The 20,345-nt window shown below is 32.7% G+C and overlaps 1 protein-coding gene across 7 annotated transcripts in view; it reads right to left on the bottom strand.

Moving 5' to 3' along the window:
- Window positions 1-20,345, bottom strand: part of CDH12 (cadherin 12) — an 812,943-nt gene that overhangs the window by 427,269 nt on the left and 365,329 nt on the right. Inside the window, exon 3 of one of the 7 annotated variants that reach the window (XM_016137288.2) lies at window positions 1,245-1,342. The exons of 5 other annotated variants lie outside the window; for them this stretch is intronic. The gene's annotated coding sequence lies outside the window, so the exon portion shown is untranslated. Of the gene's footprint in view, window positions 1-1,244; window positions 5,853-20,345 lie in introns of those variants that run through there. One more of the 7 variants, XM_016137290.2, reaches the window with a different exon arrangement.

Here is a 20,345-nt window from a genome sequence, read left to right as displayed (position 1 = left end):
CAGGTATGTTAGATTGATAGACAGTGGGAGGAATATAAAAATGGAGTAATGGGTGTGACGGGGGAGGCTAGCGCAGGGCTTTGAGCAGATGGACAGGAACTAGGGAACCAGGACGATGGCGCCGCTAAGCCAATGAGCTCAGCGGGAACAGGTCAGCATTTAGTCTCCTCAAAAAGCAAGTGGGCTCAGCAGAAATAAGCTAAAAATGGGTGCGTAATCTCATAGCCTGCAGCTTGCTTATTGGTTCTCATTTGAGGATAAGAAGAGTTGAGTCAAAAACAATGCTTCAAAATGGCATACCATCGGCCACTCCGAAATTCGTTAATTTAATAAAAATACCATCATTTTTTAAAAAATACAAGTCTTCAAGATATATATATACACACACACACATATAGCCGATTTATATACATTATAAAAATCACAATTGTAGTATGCAGTAAAATATTGTCAATGGCTTTTTAACATATTCATATCAAAAAATATTTTAAAACATTTGCCCTATAGAATTCTGATATGGTCTCTTTGTGATATACAATCTCTGAGGGCAAAGATCTCTGTCTTTAGTTATTTAACGTGTGTAAATCATTTAAAATAATACATTCAATTTAGAATTTTGCCATTTACATATAACCATGGTAGGAATGAAAGATTCTAGACTATTTTGACAAATAACATCTTTCCTTACTGCCAGCTTCAATGCCCTAGGTGGTATTAATTGCAAAGAAATTTAATTCAGCAAACATTTCATTGAGAAAGAAAAGCAGCTCCTTCTCTGAATGAAACAGTATATTTTATTTCACCATCATATTATATTTCATTTTAGGTGCCACTACCTACTTTCCAATTTGTTCAGTAATAGCATGTTTTTAAAATCAAGTCAATAAAATATTGTGGTTTAAAGCCCTGTTAGGTATTTGGGATCATATTTTAGCCATGTTCTAATACTTGAAAATCCAGCAGAGTTGTTTTTTCCCCTCTCTTATCTAGCTCTCCCTTTAAGTTTTCAGAATCTAAAGTATTTTATACCCAGTATCTGTTAGCAATAAAATTAAATCCATTCTTGACTACTAGTTTTTTGTTACTCAGTAGTTTGTGTTAGTGGCTGCTTTATCCTCTTTTTCCCTTTCATACTTCTGATCTTTTTTCTTCTTACATGTTGCCTAGTTTTAGAAGACTTGGTGATGCTGATACAGTAAAAAAATAAAATAAAATAAGAAGGAAAGGAAAGAAAAAAAACTTACAATGTAGAAGTCGTTTTCTGGCAGCAATAGAATTACAGAATAAAGAAAAAGTTGAAATCTGACAGGATTAGCCTTCTGACTTGCCGAGTTTACAGGCCCTGTAAAGAATACCAATAAAAGAAAAAATAGAAGATACAGACAGTGTTATAAATCTTACCCACAGACTTCTGCACCAGGAGTCAGGAAATAAAATCGAGTTCTGGATACCATTAATGGTTAGTATGTCACAGAAGAGAATCAGTTTGCCATCTGCTTCTCTGTTCGAGATTAATAGAAACACTGGAGGTTGAGCTCTTTGTGAAATAATTATGTGATCTGCAGCAGAATAATGTGCCTCCCTCTCCCCTGTGACATCTGGGCATTATACCAAATGCAACTGGAAACGGGTTATAGATAGATAGTTGAAAACTGTTGAATTACTTTATCTAGCATGAGAACTAGTAACACAATCGACTCAAAATTAAAATTCAGAGACTAGGACTGGATCAGGATATATGGTGATTATAATAAAACAACATAAAATGGAGGCTCAAAATCAGTCCTGAAAACCACAGGACCCATGTTATTTAGACCTTAATTTACTCTCGTTAGAGGAATGGAGCGTGGGAGGGAATTCTGGAGTAACGACGCAGTTGAAAAATAAAAGTCGTTAGAGTCATCAAAAGCTTTGCACTACCATGGTCTCTCCAATAGTGCTTATCTACTTATCGTATCAATTGAAATCCCTTTCTAGAAAATCAAAACCACATAATTGATTTTCAAATTCTTCAAAAATATGATAAAATACAGAATTCCTTTCTAGGAATAAATTTCCTATACACAGACACATTTTCCACATGATTAAAAGGAGTGTGAATGGACCCCCTGAAATGTGGCCGAGGAACTTAATTTAACTATTCCTAAAACTTACTTGTATTGCCTGATGGTTTTCTATATTTAACAATTATGAATTTCAAGAACGAATGCATGATCTCATGAGCAAAACAGTTCCTAAATGTACTGAGTTATGGGATTGGTTAAAATATTATGATACATACAAATAGTGGGATCTATTCCTCTTTAATATTGAAATTTTTAATAGTTTAATATTTTAGTCTCATAGATGTTATGTATTATCACCCACGAAGACACATTTCAATATGTGGATACTATTAGAACTTATTATTCTTGTATGAAAATATATTCTATATACAAAATGAAAGTCTCAGAAGAGTATATTCCAAAACTTTAAAGTTATTTTCTATATTTGGTTTATCAATTTTGCTTATCCACATTTTCCAATTTCTCTATATTAAGTATGTAGAAAAAATGTATTTATAGACGATCAACCTATATTAGTTATATATATTTAAACTATAGATATTTCTGAGAAGCATAATGCATCACATAGCTATCACTCTGGATATATAGATTATAAATAGAATGCTAGAAAAGAAAAGAAAAACTAATTTAAGAAGAAACACATATGTGAGCAGTGCAAAAATTACAGATCCTGACACCTGTATTGCATGACCAACCACAAACACAACCGAGTGACTGATGCAAATTCCCTTGGGAAGTGAAAAAATTCACATTCAGGTGCTAGAAAGCATTATCCTCTGAATTCAATCTTATCTCAAAATGGACTATGTTCCTGGTTCTAGGAGTTCACAGTAGTTGCAAACAGATTATCAAAGGCAAAAGTGGATCGAATCATAGGAATCTCCTGGAGAGTAGGGGAGGCAAAATGGAAGTGGGTTTGACAAAATAAGACAAAAAAATCATTTTTCAGGATAAGTACCAGAGATCCAGGAAGCAGGGCAATCTCAAAAGACCAAAGGCATCTTTGCTGACAAAGGATGTAAATTGTCTTTGGTCACCATCCTCTCTACCCAACACTACCACCACCACCAGTGGTGGAAAAAGAAACTTTCAAAAGTTTTCGATAGTTGTTATCAGCTGCATCTAAGTGTTTGAATACTCAAACAGGAGATGACTTAAAAGAAGAAAAGAGAAAAGAGAAGAGAAAAGAAAGAAAAGAAAAACTCCTGACAGCAAGGCAGATTGTCAGCTCTTGGACCTGACATTGAGCAAAGGTGCCTGAAGGTGCCTGGATGTCAGCGCTGAAGCTGGATAGGGATATCTAGGACATAGAGGGTTGACTATGGAAGAAGTGGCGAAAGAGCTGAGTAGTGCTATTTAGTATTCTGTAACACTAATTAGAGCCAGTTCTCAAGGTAGCAAGCACTCTCAGGTAATTACATTGGGAAAAAAATATTTTTTAAGAGATAAGAAGAAACGAATGTTTATAGATGCTTACTAAAGGTATTTAAAAACGTTTTCATCTGCCCACTATATGTCACAGTCCTAAATTCAATAAACAAATATCTATGCAATGGTTTATAATTTTCAGACAACTTTCACTTGCATTATTCATTTTGATCTTTATTACCAATATAATAACATCAGCTTTTGACAAAGGGAGAGGCTGAAGCACTGGAAATGTCTCTGAACTGACTGAGGCCATCTGAGTTCCAACAGGACTGGGACTCACACCATAGAATTTTCAGCCTAATTACCCTTATTTAATCCATGTACCATACCCATATAAACTATAAAGAGAATGATGATTTATAGCCAGATATGCATTTTGAGTATGATTTATTTCACTATTGTAAACGATTTCAGATGCCTGCTCCATTAGGCATCATAATGACTTTCATTACTAAACACATTTGCATTTTAAAGTAGGAATAACATGGATAATATCTTCTTTTTTGTAGATAATTTACTGCTGAGAGGGAGTTTATCATTATACAGTAATAATGCTGTTAAATAAATGTGCTCTGGCAACACCGGAAATAAGAATATGGTTTGCCTTTAGTGAATTGAATTTGTCACCTAGGAATGGGTTTTGATGTTTGAAGTCTTAATAAAAATAATTAAAGGGTAATAAACATTGGTTGAGTTTTGGGTGTTTTTTTCTATAAAACTTCACATATTAAAAACTGATATCCGTCCCAGCTTTTAATTTCAAAAGATACTATCTTTTTTTACTATATTTGATATCTCTTAAAATAAAAATGCAGCAGTTATCTTTTTTAATTAATTGGCTCTCCCATGTAAACGTATGTAAAAACTGTCCTAAGAAAGAGGATCCTGGATCCAGTCCTATCCAGATCATCATCTGTGTGCTCAATCTTACACAATCTTGCCATTCTTGGCACCCCACTGGGTCTCTGAGGATGGTGTATATGGATTTGGGTATGAAACAAGCAACAAACTCTATCCTGTCCTCATACACATGCACACATAAAAATACACACGCACAACTTGATAATTTAAAAAGTACCATGATTCTTTATGAATAAAGAATAGAAATTGGTGAATATCTTTATCAGATGTTACATAAATAATCTTCAGAGTAGATTAGCCCACCACTTAAACAGATAATCAGTCTATATATCCCACTACTGACCTACTGCAAATGTCCATTAAATAATCAAACTCCTAATCTTTCTTTTAATATTAAGTTAAACAACCATAAAATAAAAGCAACTAGTATTGTTGGACAGAATTTTTTAGCATGGTCAAGTGCAAAAACATTTTTCCCAAAGCCTAAGAATGAGCATATATAAACAAAAGCCAAACTTGTTTTAAGTTTAGTAAAATCAAGGCAATCTACTTGCGTTATTTATGTAAATTTTGGGGGAGAAGAGTAATGTTGTATAAACATGAAAGCCCCATAATAATAACCGATGAAACCATACAGCTTTGAAAACTTTATTTATATTATGCTATAATTTAGAAAAAGATAGCTCATACAACATTTAAATGAACACAGGTTTCATTATACTGCTTACCTGAATTCAAAGTCAACCAAGTTGTCATTTTAAAATATGTTTATCATTCCCTTTAAAGGGTATATATAACATGAACGTTAACTGAAGTGCACACTGTTCTTGGTATTTAAATAGATTTCTCTTGAATCTTTTACCTCATTTTCTGTAGTAGTTCAGGAGGGTCTCCACAATATGTTTACTAATCCTCAGACTGATCAATTTTCGTGGTCACTCAAGTTTCTGAATCACAGCCACCATGAGCACCTAATCTTACTTCCATTTCAGTCTCATAGCTGACATATGATTTTTTTTCTATTTACCTAGAATTTCCAAACAAATAAAAAAAAAAAAAAAAAAAAACATCTGATACTTCTCTGAGGGGAATGGATGAAGGGAGACGTCAGACCACAAACAGGTCAAAACTGAATATTAGATATGTTAATGCTTAAATTGATTTTGACCGTTTTGTCACAGATCATCTGTCTATATTCTTATTCTTATGAACCTGTCTCCCACTCTCTTCACATATTCTGCTATCCATCTCTCCCCTATTAGCCATGACCTTGCTTTGCTCTTTCCAGCCAAACTATGCCTCCAGGTCATCATCTGCCACCATAAAAATGGCTTGCCTAAAAGTAAGCCACATGACTTCTTGCAAAACTGTTCCCAGATGTTAGCTATCGCTTTTTTTCTAGCTATAGGCAGATGGTAGTTATTTATTATAAAGAACTATGTATATTGAGCAAATATACACATGTGTTCATAATTTGTAAAATCATTTATTAAATATCTGCTATCAAGAAAGTATAATATTTAGAATATTTAAAAAAGAAAAACAATAAAAGGATAATCACTTAAAAATATTTCTTACATTTAACTGTGCTAGCTAACACTTTTTAATTCTCATAGTAATTCTAGGAGACTATATATATATATATATATATATATATAATGTAAATTATAAATATATAAAATTTATATTTATATATCCCCAGTAAATACATATATATACATATTTATAAATATAGTTGTATATTTATTATATTGGTTATTGGTATATTGATTTAGGAGATATATAAAATTATTGTTGAACCATGATAAACTACAAACATACCTCGGTACACATCTTATAATCTTAACAAATTCAATATTATTCTAATTAAAAGATGAAATCTCAGACCTCAAGGACCAAATAATTCTCTCATAGCTGCATGCACACATAAAAAAAGGATTGCATATATGTCAATTAATGATATGAGAAAAAAAAGATTACTTCTGGTGGAAAAAAATATCAGTAGCAACTAAAATATTTTGAAAAAAACAGCTTCAGTGGAGTTATTTTGTAATTAATTTTTAAACAATTAGAGGTTGGTTAAACAGTACTTGTTCTAAATATGTATCTATGTGCAGACAGATAGACAGATATATAGAGTTATTATTGTATTTCTTCTGCCATTTTAAAGAAGAGAAACTGATAATATAGTTATTTCTGATAAGCCAAGAATGAGAATGGCAGAAACAGAAAAAAATCAGCAGAATTACAAAATTGTCTAGGTTGTATATTCCCATGAGACATGAGTGCATTTATTTATTCTTGCAGCTACTGTCAATTATTTCTGATTTCTGGTATTTATTTATACCTGTGTTTCTATCTAGGTGGACAGTTGACAACTTCTTTAAAACAGACACATCAAAAGAGATTGCATAGATTTCAAAGTTGTCTGCTCATAGAAATTCCTCATCAAATATGAACTCAATACTTCAAAGATAATATAGTCTTCAAAATAGTATTTACCTTCATTATTATAAAAAGAGACTCCAATTAATAAAGAAATGCCCTCTATTTAATGAAGGAAAGCGGAAAACTATTGTTAATACGTAATCATATTACTCTCCTTTTATATTTTATGAGAGAGAGAGAGAGAGAGAGAGAGAGAGAGATACTGTCATACTGATTCAAGTAAAAAGATTGATCCAAGAAAGTGCTCCATTCCCAATGGTGATTGTAAGTCAGTACGCAATTAATAAATTTATGTTTATTATTAACAGGTATAAATTGATCAATTTCTCTTTTTAGAACAAACACAAAACTCATATACTTTCATTATGAGACAGAAGATAAAATAGAACGGGTGAAAGACAAAGTAGAATTATGACAGCAAGCTTTATCTTAATACAAGATCCTTTTTAAAAATGCATTTTAAAATGCCAAAAAGTTCTAAACTTATCAAAATATAGGAGTATTTTTGTTTGGTATTTTGCTGCATGTTTTATTAAATACAGGCTTTGAAAACAATCAATATTAACATACCTGTCTGTACTTTTAAAGTGCATTGAAAAATCTAAAAGAATAAAATAGTTTTACATGCTACCTCATGAAAAGTTTTCTCATGCTGTCTATACATGCAGCAATGGGTAGATTTTCTTAATATTAAAGAGCAGAAGAGCAGATCCACCCCACCCCCCATCTTGAGAGAACCTGATAGAGGTCAGCATCTTCAGGACTGTTTTATGACAATCTGGAGTGTCGTGAACCTGGATAACTCAGCAACAACATATACATAAATGAGCCAAAATAAAAACTAAACACTCGATTTTTTTTTTCTCAAACATAGTATTATGTGACCTGGGGTCTTTTGGTACAGCTTTATTGAATACAGCAGAAATTTTAAAGAGGAAAAGTATTTACAGGGAACATTCATTTAGAGCTTAACTAAATATGTGATTTGCCTCAGCCCTGCTAATAATATTAAAGAAACTGATATAGTCCATATAAATTTGAGTTATATTCATGATGGTGCACAAGATTCCAAACTAAAAAACTACCTATTTAATGCAGAGAATAAATACTTTATTTAGAACAAAACTTCATGTATTCATGTTTTACCTAGAAGATATTTAAACAACTTTTTAAAAAAATTATAATATAAAAATAGATGCTCTGTGTTAAAAAGATATGTATTTTAAATTGAAAAAATTTTAGTGACTATGAAGAGAAATTGATAACTAAAGTAAAATAATTAAAATGTAACACTTAACTGGGTCTGTGAATAATGAAAATATCCTTACAAGTTTCTTAAATGTATCAATATGCAAAGTTAACGGAGAAATGCAGATGGCTTTTATCAGCATATGTTTTTCCAGGTGTATTTAAATTTTTATTAAATATTTTGATCTTTAAATGGAAGTTAGTTAATTTGAGAAACATTGAACTTTGGGAATGAAAATAATCATTAAATTACATACCACCCGGCCCTGTTATGCAGGCAGAAAATAAAAATATCTGTGTGATGTCTATTCAAGGCACGAAGATGCTCCTCTAAAAAGACTTTCTTATAGCTAGTCTCTATTGATTAAAATTATCATCAAACACATAAAACACTGAGATTTAATAAGCTCTTTCCTTTGACCACTCTCCCCCCAAAAAGGTAGATGTCCTTGGGAAGCTAAAGAATATGATGACAGAAAACCTTGATTGCTGTCTTGCTAAGCTTTAACTGCTGTAACAAAATACCATAAACTCAATGGCTCAACCAACAGACATTTATTTCTCAGTTCTGAAGGCTGGAAAGTTCACAGTCAAGATGCAAGCAGATTCATTTTGGGGAGAAGGCCCTCCTCTTGGCTTGAGGCGACAACCTTCTTCTCATCATGTCTTCTTCACGTGGCAGAGATCGAGCACTAGTCCTTTGCTCTTTCTTTTCTCTTCTTAGAAGGGCGCTAATCTCCTTAGGAGTGCCCCACCTTCATGGCCTTATCTAAACTTAATTATGTCCTGAAGACTTCACCTCCAAATACCATCACTGAGGGGTTTAGGGTTTTGACATTTTAATTTGAGGGGATACAAACATTCCATCCACAACTATTGCATTCATATGCCTACTCCACATGATAGTTTTTGAATAATCCTTCAGTGAAACAAGAACGTTGAAGAGCTAAAGCTTTAAAAAACGCATCTTTTGATCACTGAAGATGATATGTTGATTTAAATAAAATGTATTGAGTAGAAATGGTACCGATACCTGCATCATCATTAATTGAATCAAGTAAAACCTAATTATCTAGTAGTAGATAAAAGAGTAAATTACACAAAGGACAATAGTTATTCCTTAGGAGACTCTTAATATTCTGCTAACCATCATTCTGTTTTTATCAAATGGTTTTCATAAACATAAACCCTGATCCTGTGGCTTTACAGAGGCATTGCCCTATGAGTCTCCTATCCCACTGGCATATAATAGGTTCTGTTGTTAGCAGTAAAGCAGGTGCTGAAGCTGATACCAGAGAAGATATTTAATACAATTCAGGTTAAAAAGATAAAAGAGTGTATGGTTCTGTGCCTCCCCCAAAAAATATGTCACATGACCAAGAAGAAATAAATAAAACATATTTTTGATTTGTTTTGTCTTCAAGATATTATCCATCATGTTAGAAATATTGAGGAAGAAAGAAAAAAACAGAGGAAGAAGAGAAGTCCATGCATCCTCAATAGAACATATGAGATGGGCAGACTCTGCTTTAATGAATGAGGTTGTCCAAACGGATAAAATAATAACAAAAAGATTTCTAGGTGAATCCTATTAATACAAAGAAATCTAATGTAAAATATAATTTCATGTATCTCTTGGGAAATTATTAACCTAGTTTGAGCTATTAGCGGGCGGTATTCCACAGGGAGGTTTTCTATGTGGCAATTTACAGCAGGAACTTATGGGAGGTGGTGCATTAGGAGAATGAAGCTTCAGGTGAGAACAATAACAGTTGAAGAGTGGCTGTATCAAACAAAGAAATAGTTGTAACATAGCCATGAGGTGGAAAGAGAGGTGACTCAGACACTTTGGTACCTAGAAGAGTGCTAATCACATAGTCACTATTCAAATTGATTGATTGAACAAATGAATGAATGAGTGCTGTCAGAGAACTTTATAAAAGAATAATTCATTACTGTTATTTTATTACTATGCCATGTCTATGTAATTCTTTCATGAATTTGTTCTGTGGTAAGATGATTCTATTGTGAATGTAAAGATGGGAGGAATTTGAACTTGAGTGTATCTGGGACTAAGGGAGTGTTGAAGATAGAAGAAATTAGGTCAATAACAAAATTCAAATATTTCAAACTTTTGTCCACACTGATATCAATGTAAACACTCAGCGAGGAAAGAAAGCAACAACAGAAAATACTTATTTACTCCCTAAATGCAAAAATATTAAGCCTTATTTCAAACTACACTGTGGACTAACTGGTGAATCCTTTCTATCAATACGATTGAGTTTACTCAACATTAAAACTCAAATATTTTTATCATAATAATTGAGAATTTTTATTTTTATTCATTAATATGTATATTTCTCATCTGGTAATAGATATGGCCAGTGAAAAATTTTCTGAGTATAATCATATACAATTGTGGGGTACAAATTTTGTTTTTCCTTATTAAAACAAATAGTGAAGCTGAGAGTTTAATCTCTTCAAACATCTACAGAATTTGGTATAGCTAATAAATGCTACTATTCAGCAAAATTATTTCATTTCTAGTCTTCAGTGATACATCTGGTCTGTAATATTTAGAAGACAATTTTTTTTTAACCTGGAAGACATCTACTCAATGCCATTATTAAATAATTTCTAGAAGCCCAGTTCCTGAATTACACAAGATGAACCAGATACCTATGTCATTTTCAAAGATTTTATACACCTTGAGGAGATAAATAATATACATGAATAAGCATGTGATAAATAGATACTAATAAATGTCGCAACATAAGAAAAAAGAAGGAAAGATGTCCTATGGATGCACAGAGAACATTAACTGGCAAGATTACTTAAATCTCCATAAAACAAATGTATCTTTTTAAAGAAATGCAGCGTAACTTTGATTTAGAAATTAATGTACAAAAATTCAGCAACTCCCTTGTAGTTATTATTTTTAACCACACCTTCAACAAAAGAATACTTGAACATCATCGACCTGTCAGTTAATTTCAAATTTTCATGGCCCAATAGAAGAATACATAAATAAACAAAAAAATTTTTAGTCTAAGCCACTGTATTGATTAGCAGTGGAGAAAAAAGGCAGGAGTGGGGTGGGGAGAGGGGCTCAACATTTCATTTTTTATTCAGTGTTAATTTTAACTGAAGTAGCCTGAAGTAACACTCAGTTCATCTATGTAGAAACATTTCTGAATGGATTACTTCTAAAAAAATAATTTAAAGGGAAGTATTAGGCTCTTTTGTTAGCTTGTTTGTATATTTGATTTGGTTTTTAATCTCACACAGTGAAATCTTTTGTCTTTCCAACAGCTTTTTGTTTTTTCTGCACCTTTGCTCCAGGCATCTGTGACCTAATTGATCTAATTAAATCCATATCCTTCCTCACAGCAATTTGGGATGAGCATGAGGAAGTGCTGGAGAGTCGAGGTGTTGGTGGAAGAGACTCAGTAACAGGGAGCCAAGAACAGAAGCAGTATCTGCAAGGGATATTTGATTAAATTAGCTGTCTGGAGTATTTTATACTCTCTCATTCTGTATTCTCACTAATATTTAATAAAGCATACCTTAGTTGGTTACAGTTTCAGAGCTGAATTTGTATTGCTTGAAATAAAACATATTGCTACTTCTGACCTGAAGGCAGTTACTTTGTGACAGCAGAGAATCCTCAAGGACACTCATCATATTTTGGATTACAGGTTTTTCTATACATAGTATACAATCAGGGATTTCCTTATCCTCCTGCATCTGTATGGTTTATGATGTGTATTTATGTTTTATAGTTTAATGTTCATATCAGGTAAATGTAGGAATCACTCCTCTGAGAGTGGAGCTTAATTACATCATAGCATAATTGTTATTCCAAAGGTTCATAAATACTTGCAAAATTTATATTATGACTTCATTACATAGATCCAACAAAGTGTGTTAAATATTATGGGTTCCTTCTGGATTTGTATTTAATAGTTTCATATAACACACTATAGCTATGAAACAAATATATCTATAAATGTGACAGATTAACACATTATTTTCCCCTACAAATACATGAACTGAGCGCGCGCGCGCGCGCGCACACACACACACACACACACACACACACTTCAAGGTCAGCCTTTTCTTTCTCATTGAATTGTTGCCAGATGCACGAAATTAATTCAAGTCATCAAACATTTATATTGATACTATATAAAAAAGTAAACTGTAACTCCTTCAATTTTTTTATTTCTATAACAACATGTTAAGAAATTGTGATATTTGTGAAATTTTAACCAAATATATATTTATTATTATTTAGCAGTCATTATGTAAGCATTTGAACTTAAACTTTACTGTAAGCTTTTGACTGGAACTTTTATTTATATGGTAGTTAATCTATATGAACATTAATCTTTTTATGAGCATTTTGTCCTCTGTTTATTAGGTAAGTTATCTGGCTTTTAAAAGCAATTATACTTATTTTAGACATAGAGCATCATGAGCAAGCACTTGTTGCAAGAGGAATAGAGGATCTTGAAGGAATTGAGAAAGGAAGTTTGGCCGCAGCAAAGAATATGTATGGCAAAAGAATATAGAAAAATGAGTTTGAGGATGTAGATAGGATTCAGTCATTAAATGATCTTGAGTGAGATGTTAAGTTTTTTGTCCTTTATCTTTAGAGATTTGGAAAACTTTTGGGGGATGTTTAAGGTAGGGTAAGAATGATGAGATTTGTATTTCTAACACAGAGTATGAGATGAGTTTGAAAAAATGAACTATAGGATGAATTTGAAGTTAGTCAAGAGAAGAGGCTATCACAAGTAACTGGTCCAGAGATGATGTTGCTCAGGGCTGTAAACAAACAGATATTCACATTTGAATTGGCTGAATCATTGAAGAAAATGTACTGGCCTATAATATACCTCCACAGGTATTATGAAACCTTACTGAAGATAATACACGGACCTCCAGGTACAACTTCCAAAATTTTTCCTATCGATGTCCTTAATTCTATATCCTAGGTAAGTATATGACCTGTTCCCAAAGTGAATATGTGGGTTTCTATTTGGGCCCAGGTAGAAACTCAATAATATCAAGGACTCATTGATATTCTTGGATTATTTCAATCCTGCAGTTCTGTCCAAAATTTTAAATGCACCATAAACCAGATCCCCTTAGGTAAGAAAAATTATATAGTAAAGACTATTTATTTGTTCAAGAAAATGAAATATCCAGTAATAGGTAGAGAGTTAATAGAAAGTTCATAGATCAGTATCTCAACGAGGTCATCAAGAATCAGTTTCTGCATGTACACTGGGTGAACGGTGCAAGCTTTAGTCTGCAAAGAGCTTCCTGGTGGGACAGGATGGCTTCCGGCGCAGCGAGGGCCCAACGCTTCTTGCATCCCGGCGAGAGAGAGAACAGGGACAACTGCAGAAAGTTGTCATGAGCTTTCACTCTGTCAAATTAGTCGAACTAAATGTTTCACAATTGCCCAGCAAAGGTCTGTTACTCGCCCATTTTCCCCCGTGTGCATCTTTATGGCCAAAAAGTCCATTTCTTTCAACACTTCACTTTCTGTGTCAAATTTCTAATGTGATGCTTTCAGTTTCTAGTAATACTTAATAAAGTTCTATTTAATTTCTCAATGACTACTAATACTTGTCATATCCCCTCAAACATAATGGAGGAGGGATGAATGGCACCCTAAGTTCCTATCACTAAGAACTCACATAAGCTATAATTTAACTTAATTTAATTTAATTTAGTGGGCAGTCTAGTATCAAAGGTAATCTTCGAAATTCATACTATGCTGCATGGCTAATCTACTAAAATTGCTGGAAATTTTCTGAAGATTAATTTATAAAGCTAAGATTTCACTTGCTGATGAAGAAGAAGAATTTTGAGGATATAATATTTATTAAGGTTTAAAAACTATATTCTATGATTAACACCACTTTTTTCCTCCTCCCCACCCCCATCCACTACTCAGACAAAAATGTGCTTTGCACTTACATTTTAATATCTTTACTTTTGGTCCTGAACATTATCATTCCCAGTTGCAGTTCTTATATCACATGCAGTGGTTTTACCACTGGGTGTGGAGACAGAGTCAGTTGCTACTCAGAAGCAATTGAAATTCAAGACAAAATGCATTAATGTCCTGGAAGGAATGAGCTGAAGGACTTTTTCCTCATTTTTAAAATTCATATTTTTCCTCTGATAAATATAGATCACATATATTACTATAGCCTGCCCAAAAACCATTTCATTGCAAATATTTATGCAGCATTTTTTGGTTTGGTTAATGATGAATGGCTTGGAATGCTACCATTAGCTGAAGCAGCAGTGCCATAACTCAACTACAGTAGACGTATATAGCAAAAGTAGTTTTGATAAGTAATATCATATAGTTTATAGAGTTGGAAAAAAATAAACTTTTGGTTCGGATGGATATAAATAAATAATTATGAATTAGAACTTAAATCACCTCAAATGCCAACTAATATAATTTCAAAAACAAAGAAAAGATTATTTTATAAGTGCTCACACTCAAAAGAACTTTTCTAGTGTTTATTGTGCTATTTTACGCCACTGAGTAGTATCTCTTCATGAGTCACTCATCTTTCTCAATAATAATAAAAAAAATTAATAGCAACAAAATTTTGAAACTTATATTATGCTTTTGGAGATTTATACTACATTTAGTCCAAATTTACTTAGTGTTTAATTCCTACTTAGAGTGAAGAAAATTGTCTTTAGAAATAATATTTATTTTTCTAGGACACAAAGTATAATGATTCTATATGCCTAGATTTGTTGTTTGAGTGAGTCAGTTTTACTTGAAGTAACTTCTGAAGTTATTCAGATATAATGAAATGGGCGCTGATTGCTTTTTCCTAATAAATCTGTTATTTTACAGATGTACCTGTTTATTTAGTATTATATTAAAATTAAACACACACACACACACTTAGCAATTGTAAAAGTAAATGCCATAGAAAGTCTGAGAAATAATGACAGTCGTCCAGTTATTAGGAAAAATAAGTCGTGAAAGATTTCAGAATTATAAAAAGAAACAATGCAGTACTGAGAAAACATAAAAACTATTTTGCTCCTTTTTGAGAAAAAAAAATTATTAAGTTGTAGCAGAACAAAATTGATGGAAAGAAATCAAGCTCTCAGATAAATTATCTGGGGGTAAGTTAATGTTGTCACTTTGTGCATTGGGAAAGGGGGGCGAATATAGTCAGTAGACATGGAACTGCTACCTTAGCTATTTTTAGCTGGAAAGACAACTGTTTCCAAAATTTCCATATTTTAAGAGTTCAAATTCCTCTGACTTACCCAAGTCCCAACCCAAGTCTGGACCACCCATTGGACAAGAAACAAACAGATCATTGTCATTATTAAATGACACATCTACCTTGGTAATAAAAAGCAGTGACAATTGTGAAATCACAGAAATTTTACTGAAGTCAGTGTAAACAGATCTTTGCTTAAAGCATATGTCTTCCATTTATCTGCTGTGAAACTTTAAGTCACTGGTCTTCATTGATTTCCTTAATAATGTATTAGGAATAATAACACAGGTTTCAAGGGATTATTGTGAGGCTCTAGTGGCAGAATGTGTTTGATTAGTTTGGTAAATCGTGAAGCCCCACTCAATCTTTAAAACGCTAATTTTAATGCTTATACAATATTACAATGTAGCGGAGACACAGCTGAAAAAAGAAAAGGATGGATAAAGTCTATGGAGAGCTGAGGCATAAAGAAACTTTGCAGTTAATAGACTTAGAAAGTGGCAAAATCATTACTCCTCAAGCAACATTAAAATAAATTGATTAACACTCACTGGGGATTTTTTTTTTTAGCATATATCATATTAATTATTTCTTCAGAAAGTCTTAATATAGCCAGATTTCTTTCTACCTTTTAAATTATTATACTCAACGTATCTTTTATTATATCTCTGTCTCTGAAATACCTAAATAGAATAGTCAATTCAAAATGTCTTTTCTAATATACCTATTATTTGTATGCAGTTTTATCTGATACGATGTTCTCAAAATTTACTTGTCACAAGGTTTTGTACTTATTAAGTATAATATGATAGAAAGTGAATAGAACAAAATATTAACTAATGTATATTTCATAATATAATTAATTATTTTCAGAGAGACACATATTAAGAACTATACACATTCTTAAAACTGTTATAATTTCTAAGTCTAATATATATATATATTTATGATATATGTATAATAATGTAGTTGTATTTTGTTAAATTAGATTAGGCATCTCTTACTGTTTTAGCAATTCATGTAATTGCCCTGTAATTTTGAAAATGTGCATAATAAGAATGTACAAATTACATAAAGCTCATTTCTATGTAAACAGAGTAATTAATACAGAATCTCAAATTCTCTTAACTGTCAAAATCAATATGCTTATAAGTTTGAAAATTCCTGGCTTACTGCCTTGAACAACTTGAAAAACATTAGGTAATCGGCTTTTAGCACAATAAATATATTCATAAAGCATGTAAATGAAATTCAAGGAGGTATTATATAAGAAATGCTGCAGGATATGATACTGAGCAGTCCTCTTTGTTCCCCCTCTATGATAATAAAGAAGACAAATTATGACAATGTTCATTTTAAGAGGAAAAAGAAAGGTAATTGATCTTAGCATAAGAGAATAAAAATTGATGTAGTTGATCACAACTTCAGTCTATCCTATCTTTCTCTTGGGGAAAAGTGTCATTTTTATATATGCTTATCAAAACTGAGTTGGAATAAAAGTTGTACTTGTTAACTCTCCTCCCTTAGAATATATGAAAAATTATGTACATGTTCAAACACCCAAGCCGTAATCAACTAAAAATTGCATCTTTGGTCTATAAACTTGTTACTTTCAGTATCTCTATCTCAGAAGTGTCAACATTACTGTACACATGGGCCATACAACAATGTTTTGGTCAATGACTGACCACCTGGTGGTCTCATAAGATTATAATGGAGTTGAAAAATTCCTGTAGCTCAGTGGCATTACAGCCATCATAATGCCATAGTGCAACACATCACTCATGTGTTTGTGGTGGTGCTGGTGTAAACCAACCCATTCTGCAGCCAGTCATATAAAAGTAAAGCACATATGGTTATGTACAATGCATAATACTGAATAATGATAACAAACAACTATGCTACTGGTTTATGTATTCCCTATACTATATATTTAATCATTGTTTTACAGAGTACTCTTTCTAGTTATAAAATAAAAAAAAAATTGCTATAAAATAGTATTCTTTGTTACTCCAGAAGCAGCTTCCTATGTCTATTTACTGTTTCTTAATTGCACTATTTTCCTTTTTTGCTTGATTTAATCTTGTGTTGTTTTGTACATAATATACTGTACGGGATCACAGCCCAGGAGAAACAGGCTATACCATAATAACTTAAGTGTGCAGTAAGCTGTATCATCTAAGTTTGTCTAAGTACACTCTCTGATGTTCACACAGTGACAATGTCACCTAACGATGTACTTCCCAGAACATGCCCCTGTCCAGTGGTCCATGACTGCATTTGGGAAATCTTTTTGTAAATTCCATAAGTAGTTAGTGTTTATTAACAAAAAGAGCATTTCAACTTTTGAGTTGGGCATTCAGCAACCTCTTTCAATATGAAAATTCATGTTCTTCTGGGACATTTTATCTACTATTTTTTTCTTTAATGTTTTATTCTTAGACATTTTCACTATTTCCTTTACTGGATCTCTTATTATTCAGATTTTAGACATCATCTTGGTCATTTTCCCCCTTTTTCTCAGAGTGGGGATTAACCAAAATCTTAATAGAACACTCTTCCTATGAAAACAATAACTCTTCTATCATCATTCTTGGTTTGGAATAGGGAATGGAGTTGGGGAACTCAGTTTTCAGTGTGTAATTGCTAAAATTTATCCTATTGTTTTCACATTAGATATCTACTCTAAAATATCCCTGCTTTTCTCTAAATCACAGACACCAAAGAAACATCTCTAAATAATAAACCTTCAGTCTTCTATGTAGACCAGAAAAATGCTTTCACATGGCAGTATGAAATCAAGAAGAGAATAAGAGAATCTAATACATGGCCTTTCAACTAATTCTCTTGCTGTAAACTCACTGTCACTTCTCTCAGAGGCAGTTAATAACAACAGTCACGGAATAGTGAGCGAGTCCTACAGGTTGCAGTATATGAATGTTGCTTTGTGAGGGTTCTTGGCTTTCTCCTCTGCCACCTCAAGAGTTCAATTTCTCAGGTCTACTTGGTAAGTTTTCTTAGTGCATCTGCATTTAATCTTTAATTTTTTTAAATGATGTATCTTCTCTGAATTCCTTGCCAGTTGGATTATAACACTAATAAAACACTTTAATGGGTTTCTTAGGAGACAGTGGGGGCTAGTGTGTCTATATACGACCTACCATCTTTAACCAGAAGCCTTCCTTTATCTTGTAAATGTAGTGAAATCAGAATTTAGTATTAGCGTTATGTTAAAAAATAGAAAAATATTACTTCCAAGAGCTGAGACTTAATCAATCTTGGGCTAAGTACAGATTATATTTAATTGCAAGAAAGTGTGTTAGCATTATGAAGGATATAAAAATGAATGAGTCCCTGCTCTCAAAGGAATATTACTATAATTGAGGAGATTTAATAACTATTACCAAGTAAATGGATGTTTGGAAGAGTGAGGGAAATACCACACCATTAGAAATGTGACAATACCAATCCAATGGATTACATAGAATCTGATATACACTAATAATAATCCACAATGACTGAGTAAAGAAGTGTCGATCAAGATGAATTTTGAGAATGTTAGAGCTCCTTTGTATTCAATAGTAGAGGTGGGGAAGGTCATGCTAGCTGCCTTTAAACCTAAACTATCTTTGGGATTGCTCGAGTTGTTTCGACTATAAATAGACCACTGGTTGCTGTAAGGACTAGCATTGACCATTACACAGGGCCTATTGGCTGCTATCTACACACATTGGATGGGGTCTGTTATCTCAGGAGCATAATGTCTGCCTCAATATCATCCCAAATTAACTTAGAATTTATTTTGGCCATTCCTTCTCAAAAAGGAGAAAGCTCTTTAGATAATTTAACTGTTAAAAGGAGAAAAACAACTTCCACTCGAGTTCACAAACTTCAGCCACTAAAAGAAAATTTTGCAGTGTCATTTTGTGTCCCTGTAACTCTCATTCTATGTATTCTAACAGTCACAGACGTAAGCAGACTACTTGATAGTATAGTTCAGAGAACAGGAGAACTAGATAATGTCACTAAGACCGTAAGACATTTTGTCAAAAAGGTTCATGAAACTGGATAGGAAGAATTTCAATTAGGGCAATTGTAGAAATAATAGTGCCTATTTGAAGTAGAGTTTATGCTGCTTTAGGGTAACACTATTTTATTTGCATTCCTTTAGACTTATCTGTTATATTGAATATTACTAAATAATTAGGGAAAAAATTATAAAACTAGGAAATTTGGCTAATACTCCCAAATGGACTTTTCTGGGTTCTTTGAATTGATGGGTATGTTCTTTAATTTGCACTCTCTTGACTCCTTCCTTAGAAGTGAACTATGAATCCTGAATATAAATCTTCTTTTGGTATATGCGGTGTATCAATGCTCAAAATGAATGACTTAAAGAGAATTCAATGTTTCTGTGCAGTTTCTAGCCAATCAAATTATCCAACAAATACTATTCCACCAAAGAGAATAGATAACCCTGACAGAGATACTGGAACAGCTACCTTCAAGAAGTTATTGCGTGGTCATTCTATATATTATGCATACACTACATGGTGGTGAAAATATACACCGATCATGTCTCTTTACAATATTGTATCTTTAAGTTTTGGCTGAAGAATAATAAAAGTTGGGGAATAGGGGGATGCTAATTGACACCAACATAATTCTGTGTCCCTGCGTTCAACAGTCCTGAGACAAAACAACAATAGCAATAACAACAAAACCTTTGCTTGAAGAACCACAGCTCCTATATAATACGAACCAACTAAACAGCTTGCAAGACCAATAATGACTTATTCCAAAACATCCACGTCAAAGTGTGATAACCTCTACCTAATATAACAAATTATTGGTGTTGCAATATTAGTGCTACAATCACCCAGTCCAGGCTCTAAAACCAATCCTAGAAATACCCTTCCTACTGTTTAATTTGAAGAAATAATATTCTCCTTTACTGCACTAATTTCAGTAAATTTAACTCTAATAACAGTTGGACTCTGCTAAG

This window comes from Rousettus aegyptiacus, unplaced genomic scaffold (assembly GCF_014176215.1).
Source record: "Rousettus aegyptiacus isolate mRouAeg1 unplaced genomic scaffold, mRouAeg1.p scaffold_m13_p_8, whole genome shotgun sequence".
Taxonomy (NCBI): domain Eukaryota; kingdom Metazoa; phylum Chordata; class Mammalia; order Chiroptera; family Pteropodidae; genus Rousettus; species Rousettus aegyptiacus.
Note: the sequence above shows the minus strand (reverse complement) of the source record. Positions and strands in the feature narration are given on the sequence as shown.